This window comes from Mobula birostris, chromosome 5, assembly GCF_030028105.1.
Source record: "Mobula birostris isolate sMobBir1 chromosome 5, sMobBir1.hap1, whole genome shotgun sequence".
Classification (NCBI taxonomy): domain Eukaryota; kingdom Metazoa; phylum Chordata; class Chondrichthyes; order Myliobatiformes; family Myliobatidae; genus Mobula; species Mobula birostris.
This window is the reverse complement of record NC_092374.1, coordinates 7,448,113-7,459,217: the sequence shown is the minus strand read 5'-3', so window position 1 is coordinate 7,459,217 and position 11,105 is coordinate 7,448,113.

The following is an 11,105-nucleotide window of genomic DNA, read 5'->3' as shown; positions in this document are numbered from 1 at the left end:
CCAAACCCAGTCCCTCCAATCTCCCCTCAGACCAAACCCAGCCCGTCCAATCTCCCCTCAGACCAAACCCAGCCCATCCGATCTCCCCTCAGACCAAACCCAGCCCGTCCGATCGCCCCTCAGACCAAACCCAGCCCGCCCGATCTCCCCTCAGACCAAACCCAGCCCATCCGATCTCCCCTCAGACCAAACCCAGTCCCTCCAATCTCCCCTCAGACCAAACCCAGCCCGTCCAATCTCCCCTCAGACCAAACCCAGCCCATCCGATCTCCCCTCAGACCAAACCCAGCCCGTCCGATCGCCCCTCAGACCAAACCCAGCCCGCCCGATCTACCCTCAGACCAAACCCAGCCCGTCCGATCTCCCCTCAGACCAAACCCAGCCCGTCCAATCTCCCCTCAGACCAAACCAAGCCCGTCCGATCTCCCCTCAGACCAAACCCAGCCCGTCCGATCTCCCCTCAGACCAAACACAGTCCGTCCGATCTCCCCTCAGACCAAATCCAGCCCGTCCGATCTCCCCTCAGACCAAACCCAGCCCGTCCGATCTCCCCTCAGACCAAACCCAGCCCGTCCGATCTCCCCTCGGACCAAACCCAGCCTCTGATCTCTCCACCGTCTCTCCTCAGGACAAACCCACTCTCCGATCACACCTCAGTCACTCCTGAAAACAAAACCATTCTTTGTGATCTCACCTCAGAACAAACCCAGTCTCAGGGGGTCAGGGAGGTGAATATGGAGACATTGATTGACATGATTTAGCAGATGAAGCTACTAGATATATTTATGATAATTACAAAACTCCATTTCCTGAGGAACTCCCACCGACAGCCTCCCAACGGGAGCCAGTGCCACCTTCTGCACGATTGGCACCCCTCGTTACTATCAGAGAGGGAGAGCATGGGAGCAAATCAAACTGAGAATATAACATACACCACACTGTTCAGTGTACAGCAGCTTAAAGATATTGCTGAGGATATCAGGACACGTGTGCTCAGAGACGATCCTCAAGAGCTTTTCCAAACAACTAGCCATCAGAGATAACTTCAAGAAAAGGAAATTGATTATAATGTGTTTCCATCCAAATATGCCCTCGGCTTTGCCAGACACACAGTGACATAGTGGGGGAACAAGTGAGGAACTGAAGAATGCAATATTGACTGTTACGAGTGTTAACAGAGGGGACCCGGTAGATGCGTTAGCCAAATGTCACCAGAGGAAAGGTGAACATCCCACTGCATTTGCATCCCGTTTATGGACTGTGTTCCAAGGGGTTTATGGAACAGCATTAGAGTGGGGCCATTTAGATGGTTGGGGACACTGGTGTCTCACTGTACCGATGAATCTAAAAAGGCACTGGAAATGTTTGATCCTTCCGAACCCACACATACTGAGGCATGGGACTGAGGAAAATGTGTAGAGCGAGGGAAAAGGAGATACAAAGACCAACTAAACTCCCGAATGGGAAGGTGATGCCTGTTAAAAGTCAGGCACCTGCCTGGAGAAATGAGGGCAGGGAACCCACCCCGAGGGTCTCCCTGTCACACTATCGAGGGTCAAAGAAGGGCAGAGGAAATGGAACAGGGCCAGGAACAGGGAGAACTGAAGGTGGAGTAATTAAATGCTATATCTGTGGCCAAGAGGGACACATGAAGAGAGAATGTCCAAACCTGAGACAACGAAGAGCAGAGCAATGCAGTTCGTCCTTGGAGGGGCCAGAAAGACCAAGCCCATGAAATAACATGGTGGAGACACCATCATCCAGGGAATTGTACCCTGAGCCTGAATGATAGTGTCAGGCCTCACCAACATGGGTGTGTGACACAAGGTGGGATGAAACTGGAAACCTCTAGTGAGTGGTAGGGTTAGGGGCCGCCCTGTTTCCTTTTTATGGAACACTGGAGGATCCCAAACCACCATCAACACCACTAATATAAGTAACGTAAATTGAGAGATACAAGGTAAAATTATCCTAAGTGGATTCACAGGACATTTACAAGTGGGACATGTGAGTGTACCATTGGAAGTTAGAATAGGAGACATAGCATCCATAGAACCATACAACACTGCAGCACAAAATATGGGCCATTCAGCCCTTCTAGTCTGTGCCAAAACTTTATTCCGCTAGTCCCATCGACCTGCATCCAGTCCATATCCCTCCAGACCTCTCCTATCCATGTACCTATCCAATTTGTTCTTAAAACTTAAGAGTGAGCCCACATTTACCATGTCAGATGGCAGCTCATTCCACACTCCAACCACTCTCTGAGTGAAGTTCCCCCTAAACCTTTCCCCTTTCACCCTAAGCCATGTCCTCTCATATTTATCTCTCCTAACCTAAGTGGAAAGAGCCTATTCACATTTACTCTGTCTATAACCGTCATAATTTTGTAAACCTCTATCAAATCTCCCCTCATTCTTCCATGCTCCAAGGAATAAAGTCCTAACCTGTTCAATCTCTCTCTGTAACTCAAATCCTGAAGATCCGGCAATATCTTAGCAAATTTTTTCTGCAGTCTTTCAATCTTACTGATATATCCTATAGTTAGGTAACCAGAACTGTACACAATACTCCAAATTTGGCCTCACCAATTTCTTATACAACCTCCCTATAACATCCCAACTCCTATACTCAATACTTTCATTTATGAATGCCACGATGCCAAAAGCCTTCTTTACAATCCTGTCTACCCGTGACGCCACTTTCAGGGAATTATGTATCTGAACTCCCAGATCTCTTTGTTCCTCCCTACTCCTCAGTGCCCTACCATTTACTTTTTATGTCTTATCTTGATTTGTCCTTCCAAAAAGCAAAACCTCACTTTTCTGCATTAAATTCCATCTGCCATTTTCTGGCCCATTTTTCCAGTTGGTCCAGATCCCTCTCCAAGCTTTGAAAGCCTTCCTCACTGTCCACAACGCCTCCAATCTTAGTGTCATCAGCAAACTTGCTGATCCAATTTACCACATTATTATCTAGATCATAGACAACAAACAATAATGGTCCCAGCACAGATCCTTGAGGCACACCACCAGTCACAGGCCTCCAGTCTGATAAGCAATCATCCACTACCACTCTCTGTCTTCTCCTACACAGCCAATTTTGAATCCAGTTTACAACTTCTCCATGAATACCTAGTGTGTGAACCTTCCGAACTAACCTCCCATGTGGGACTTTGTCAAAGGCCTTACTAAAGTCCACATAGACAACGTCCACAGCCTTTCCTTCATCTACTTTCTTGGTAACTTCCTCGAAAAACTCTACAAGATTCGTTAAACATGATCTACCACGCACAAAGCCATGCCGACTATCCTTAATCAGCCCTTGGCTGTCCAAATACTTGTATATCCGATCTCTCAGAACACCTTCCAATAATTTACCTACTACTGATGTCAGGCTCACCGGCCTGTAATTACCTGGTTTACTTTTGGAGCCTTTTTTAAACAACAGAACAACATGAGCTACCCTCCAATCCTCCGGCACCATACCCGTGGCTAAGGACATTATAAATATTTCTGCTAGGGCCCCTGCAATTTCTACACTAGTCTCTCTCAAGGTCCGAGGAAATATCATGTCAGGCCCGGGGGATTTATCTACCTTTATTTGCTGTAAGGCAGCAAACACCTCCTCCTCTTTAATCTCCGTATGTTCAATGACACTGCTGCTTGTTTCCCTTCCTTCCATACACACTATGCCAGTGTCCTGAGTAAATACTGATGCAAAAAAACTGTTTAAGATCTCCCCCATCTCGTGAGGCTCCACACATAGATGACCATTCGATCTTCTAGGGGACCAATTTTGTCCTTTACTATCCTTTTACTCTTCATATACTTGTAGAAACCCTTCGGGTTTACCTTTACGTTATCTGCCAAAGCAACCTCATGTCTTCCTTTTGCCTTCCTGATTTCCTTCTTTAGTATTTTCTGACATTTTCTATACTCTTCAAGTACCTCATTTGTTCCTTGTTGCTTATACCTGCTATACACCACTCCCTTTCTTAACCAGATCACCAATATCCCTTGAAAACCAAGATTCCCTATGCCTGTTAACTTTGCCTTTAATCCTGGCAGGAACATGCAAACTCTGCACACTTAAAATTTTCCCTTTGAATGCCTTCCACATACTGAACACATCCCTGCCAGAAAACAACTTATCCCAATCCACTCTTCCTAGATCCTTTCTCATTTCCTCAAAATTGACCCTTCTCCAATTTAGAACATTAACTCGAGGACCAGACCTATCCTTATCCATAATTAAACATAGAACATAGAATAGTACAGCACAGTACAGGCTCTTCGGCCCACATTGTTGTGCCAACCCTCAAACCCTGCCTCCCATATAACACCACAAATTAAATTCCTCCATATACCTGTCCAATAGTCTCTTAAATTTCACTAGTGTATTTTCCTCCACCACTGACTCAGGCAGTGTATTCCATGCATAACCACCCTGAGTGAAAAACCTTCCTCTTATATCCCCCTTGAACTTCCCACCCCTTACCATAAAGCCATGTCCTCTTTTATTGAGCAGTGGTGCCCTGGGGAAGAGGTGCTGGCTATCCACTCTATCTATTCCTCTTAATATCCTGTATACCTCTATCATGTCTCCTCTCATCCTCCTTCTCTCCAAAGAGTAAAGCCCTAGCTCCCTTAATCTCTGATCATAATGCATACCCTCTAAACCAGGCAGCATCCTGGTAAATCTCCTCTGTACCCTTTCCAATGCTTCCACATCCTTCCTATGGTGAGGCGACCAGAACTGGACACAGTACTCCAAGTGTGGCCTAACCAGAGTTTTATAGAGCTGCATCATTACTTCGTGACTCTTAAACTCTATCCCTCGACTTATGAAAGCTAACGCCCCATAAGCTTTCTAAGCTACGCTACCTACCTGTGAAGCAACTTTCAGGGATCTGTGGACATGTACCCCCAGATCCCTCTGCTCCTCCACACTACCAAGTATCCTGCCATTTACTTTGTACTCTGCCTTGGAGTTTGTCCTTCCAAAGTGTACCACCTCACACTTCTCCGGGTTGAACTCCATCTGCCACTTCTCAGTCCACCTCTGCATCCTATCAATGTCTCTCTGCAATCTTCGACAATACTCTACACTATCTACAACTTGAAACTAATGACATTATGGTCACTGGACCGAAAATGTTCGCCTACACGTACTTCTGTCACCCGACCTGTCTGAGTCCCGAACAGGAGATCAAGTATTGCATTCTCTCTCGTTGGTACCTCTATGTATTGATTTAGAAAACTTTCCTGGACACATTTGACAAATTCCACGCCATCTAACCCTTTCACAGTGTGAGAGTCCCAGTCAATATGTGGAAAGTTAAAATCCCCAACTATTACAACTTTCTGTTTCTTACATCGGTCTGCTATCTCTACAGATTTGCTCCTCCAATTCTCTGACTATTGGGCGGTCTATAATACAACCCTATTAGTGTGGTCACACCTTTCCCGTTCCTCAGCTTCACGCATATGGCCTCTGTAGACAAGCCCTCCGGGCTGTCCTGTCTACACACCGTTGTGATATTCTCCCTGACTAGTAATTCCACTCCTCCCCCTTTCATCCCTCCCCCTCTGTAACGTCTAAAACAACAGAACTCCGGAACATTAAGCTGCCAGTCCTGCCCCTCCTGCAAACAAGTCTCACTAATAGCAATAATTTCGTAATCCCACGTGTCAATCCACGCCCTAAACTCACCTGCCTTACCTACAATATTCCTTGCACTGAAATACGGTAGATGCACCTGAGAACATTTCTATCATACACAAACCTTTGATTACTGTCTATACATGCAGTCCTTGCATGACCTTTATCCTCCACTACCTCACTATCTGCTCTAACACTCTGGTTCCCCTCCCGCTGCAAATCTAGTTTAAACCCCCCGGAGCAGCACTAACAAATCTACCCGCAAGGATGTTAGTCCCCCTCCAGTTCAGGTACAAACCGTCCCGTCGGAACAGGTCCCACCTTCCCTGGAACAAGGCCCAATTGTCCAGAAACATGAAGCCCTCCCTCCTGCACCATCTCCTTAGCCACGTATTTAGCTGCATTATCTTCCTATTTCTAGCCTCACTAGCACGTGGCACGGGTAGCAATCCTGAGATTGCAACTCTGGAGGTCCTGTCCTTCAACTTTGCACCTAACTCCCTAAACTCTCTTTGCAGGACCTCCTCCTCCTTCCTATCCACATCATTGGTCCCTACATGGACCACGACTTCTGGCTTCTCACCCTCCCTCCTGAGAATACCGAGAACTCGATCCGAGATATCGCGGACCCTGGCACCAGGGAGGCAACAGACCATCCGGGATTCTCAATCTCTCCCACAGAACCTCTTATCTGTCCCCCAGCTATCGAATCCCCTATCACTACTGCTCTCCTCTTTTCCCTCCTTCCCTTCTGAGCTGAGGGTCCAGTCTCGGTGCCAAAGACACGACCACTACAACTTGTCCCTGGTAGGTTGTCCCCACCAACAGTATCCAAAACAGTATACTTATTATTGATGGGAACGGCCACAGGGGTGCTCTGCTCTTTCTGTCTATTCCCCTTCCCCCTCCTGACAGTCACCCAGCTTCCTGCCACCTGACTTTTAGGGGTGACTATCTCCCTGAAACTCCTGTCTATTTCTGCCTCTGCCTCCCGAATGATCCGAAGTTCATCCAACTCCAGCTCCAGATCCCTAACTCGGTTTGTCAGGAGCTGCAGCTGGATGCACCTTTTACAGGTGTAGTCATCAGGGACAATTGTGCTCGCCCTGACTTCCCACATACTGCAAACGGAGCACTCAACTGCCCTAACTGCTGCCTCCATTACCAACTCCTAAGTTAATTAAATTAATTAAAGGAACTTACCCGGCCTTACCTCACTGGGAGCAGGCTCGTTCTCAGCCTCTGCTCACCGAAGCCTCTCGAGCCAAGCCTCAAAGCTCCACTCCTACCCTGAGCCACTCACACACTGGCCGCTCCTCTTCAGTTACCCCTCCTTTTATTTGTCCCTGCCAATTATCTCAAGTACTCACTCCCTCTAATCAACATTCTGTTTAACCCTTCGGTTGCCCTCCACGCTCCTTTTTAAAGCACACTCACCTGAGCAGCTTCCCAGCACTGAGCACTCTCCCCAACCCCTCTCTCCTCCTCCTGCTGCGACCCTTCCTCAATCACACTATCCGGAGTAACATTCAGCAGTGTTGGTGGAATTACCCAGGGAGTACGAACATAAACTGGGGAAAACGGGGCTTTGTTTTGACCCATTTAATTGTATGATTTGGCAGATGCCAACTGGCATGAATAACAGACACCACATACAGATCCCAGCAGGCGGATGTCAGGATAGAATACACACAGTGGGTGAAATGTGGATAAAACCGGAGGAGATGAGTAATGATTAGAAGGTGCAGCAAATTGTTGCACAGAACTCAGGGACATTTGCAAAGCACAAGCATGATTGCAGAAAGATGGTCGGCACTGTGAGCATACAAGGTCCAGACCCCAAACCACAGAACCACAGGTTTCCAAAAAAGCAGAGGAAGATGTGGGTAAGGTAATACAGAGTTTGGTAGAGTTTGGAATAGAGACAGTGAGATCGAGAAAGGGAAGGAAGTTGTTGGAAATGGACCAGGTGAATTTGAGAACAGGGTGGAAGCTGGAGGCAAAGTGAATGAAATCGAAGAGTTCAGCACGGGTGCAGGAAGCAGCACCAATGCAGTTGTCAATGTAGCGCAGGAAAAGTGCGGGACAGTCACCAGTGTAGGCCTGGAACACGACTGTTCCACGAAGCCAACAAACAGGCAGGCATAGCTGGGACCCATACGAGTGCCCACGGCTGCCCCTTTCTGCATTGGGAGTGAAGGTAAACCCCAAAAAAGCACAGGTAACGAGACAAAAGTTAGTTATTTGAGAACAATCTTGACATTGGGAAGAAGAGAAATTGATAAGCAAAGAGTTGAATCAGTTATGAAACTGCCTATTCTCCGAGACCTGAAAGGGCTGCGGTCCCTTCTGGGGCTGGTCGGCTACTGCAGGGATCACATTGATGGATTTTCCACTAAGGCAGCTCCTTTAATGGAGTTACTGAAAAAGAATGTGGTGTGGGATGGAAATCAGAACACACCCAGGCCATCACAGATCTGAAGAAAGCGTTGGCCACTGCGCCTGCTTTAAAAACCCAAATCTCATTGGAGATGGTGACAACTGATACCACCCCCTCAGCAGTGATGTTACAGGAGATGCATGGGCAGTTAAGCTATGCTTCACTCATGCTCTCACCAGTAGAACAGGGGTAGACTGTATGTGAAAAACACTTGTTAGCAGTTTTCTGGGCAGTACAGCATTTCACCTACATAGTTGGACTTAATCCACTCACAATACCGACAGAACACACCCCCATACAATTACTGTTAAATGGAAGAATTAATGATTGGTCAGTAAGCCAAAACAGATTTGCGAGATGGGCATTGCTGTTTCGAGGGAGAAATATTAGTGTAAAGCGAGTAAGCACTACCTCTATGTTAGCCGATAACCTGGTACACCAAGGAAGTGAACATGAGTGTCAAGTTATGATAGTAAATGATCCCGAGGGCCCAGCTGCATCAAAACAAAAGGAGGGTGTGGAATCAGATCAGATAAAGTAATGAGTGAGAACAAAAACAAAGGAAGAAGAAAACCTCCACTTTAAAATGTTTGTGGATGGCCCCTCATCAGTACAGGATGGTGAGAGGAGAGCTGGGTGTGGCGTATATGCAGAGGATGAACATGGCCGGGAAAGCTAAAGTATAGCGTTAATGTTACTCATAACCATGGGTGTACAGGCAGCAGAAATGGCAGCTGTGGTATTTGTGGTGAGCCACCCAAAGCATTTTCTGCCAGGGTCAGTCATGCACTCTGATAGTATGTATGTTTGTAACAGCCTTACAGAAATTTCCCTCTGTGGGAAGCCAGGGGGTTTGTTTCAGCAGATGCGAGGCCCCTCCCATCTGCTGCTTTATTGCAATATATATCTGAGGAAACACAAAAAGAGAAATAATGTATGAGATCATGAAAAGGCAACGTAACTTCATTGGACGTGTGATTAGGAAAGAAGAGTTAGAATGCACGGTAATTATGGGAAAGATTGAAGGGAAGAAAACAAGAGGAAGACAAAGATAAATGATGATGGAGACAGCAGCCAGAGAACTGAAAATGAATGCCAATGAATTGATCCACTTGAACCGAAACAGGAGTGTGTGGGTCATGGCAGTCAAAGCTCAAACTGGGCATGGCACCTGATGATGATGATGAGGATTCGAGGAAGCAAAGGGAAAAGAATTTGGAGTCATAAAGGTGAATGCCCACTCTAAATCATCTCCTGAGGGAAATAGAAAGGCTGAGAATTGGTGAAGCAAGGTGCTTTCTTTAGGCAGGAATGGCAGCCACAGATTGGGCAGATTGGAAGGCAGAAGGAAAAACAGATTAAGGTTATGGATTTAACAGAGGAGCAGAAGAAATAAAGATTTAAAAAAAAATGATAGAAGGTGCAGGGTCTGAAATATACAGAGGACAAGGGAGTGTTTGTCAAAGATGGATTTGTCCTTCATGAAGGAAAGCTTGTGGTTCCAAACAGAGGAAGAAACGAGATGATCCATTGGTACTATGATCTATGGGGACACTAGGGGTGCAAAAGCACCCTGGAAAAGATCAAGGAAGTGGGTTGGTGGTCTGAAAAGAAGAATGATATGGAGCAGTATGTCCAAAATTGCTTGATTTGTGTACAATATAATCCAGACAGACATGTAACGAAAGGAGCCTTTCCACACACGACCGGTGGAAGGGCCTTGCAGATAGATTATGTTGGTCTCTTACCACCCACCCCAGGAGGGTACAAATATATTCTGGCAGAAATAGATACAAAGTGAGTGGAAACTTTTCCAGCTAAAACAACCACAAAGGCCACTGCAAAAATCTTATTGGAAAGGATATTCACTGGTTGGGAACTACCCTGGAGTATCGAATCAGATCAAGGTGCACATTTCACAGCACAGATAATGCAAGATGTCATGGCACTTTCAGGGATCAAGCAGAGATTTCATATACACTATAGACCACAGTCCAGTGGAATTGTGGAAAGGATGAATCGAACACTAAAAAACATGATTGCAAATTGGTGCGACAACGTGGAACAACATGGCAGGTAGTTTTGCCTTGTGCCTTGATGATAATAAGCAATACAGTGACATCGTCAATATGTGACACCCAGCAAGGGATGACCAGAAGGGACATCAGAGGATTAGATTTGCCTTGTGCCTTGATGATAATAAGCAATACAGTGGCATCTTCAACTGGCTACACCCCTGATAACCTCATGACCGGAAGGGACATGAGAGGATTAGAGGAGTTGTTAGGATTAGATTTGTCAGAATCTGAAATTGATGGGACTGTGTCAGAGAAGTGGACACAACAACTGGTCGAGACAGTGAAAGAGGCCAATTATGCAGCAGCCCACCAAACAGGAAAGAAGCAACAGAGTAAAGCCTACTTTGACTCAAAAGTCAGTCCCATGGAACTAAGCCCAGGACAAAGAGTGATGATTAGAATACACCAACCCACTCATTTTTAAATCCAAGGTTTGCAGAGCCCCATGAAATTATAGACAAAGCACGCCCTTCAGTGTACAAAGTACTGACTTCTCCAGATAAAAGTGGGTGGTACCATATCAACCAGCTGAAATTGGTGAGGGAGAAACAGGAATGTTCTCACCATCGGCCATAACAATTGATGCACATGAAAGTCCTGATTTGGGAGACTTGAGGATGGAACAACTGTTCCAAGAAGATAGGAACATGTCCACTCAAGGGGGTGATATTCCTGAGAACTAGGGGAGTTTTGTCAAAAAATCAAAGGGAAAGGAAGATATGCCAGTGTTCCTATCCCAAAACAAAACTGGGTGAGGAAAAATGGATGCCTTGAGGACATGACGAGGCTTGGGTTCCTCGAGGCGAGGGCATGATGAGGCTTGGGTTCCTTGAGGTGAGGACATGACGAGGCTTGGGTTCCTCGAGGCGAGGACATGACGAGGCTTGGTTGACAGAACTAGGTTAGGCAACAGGACAGAATGA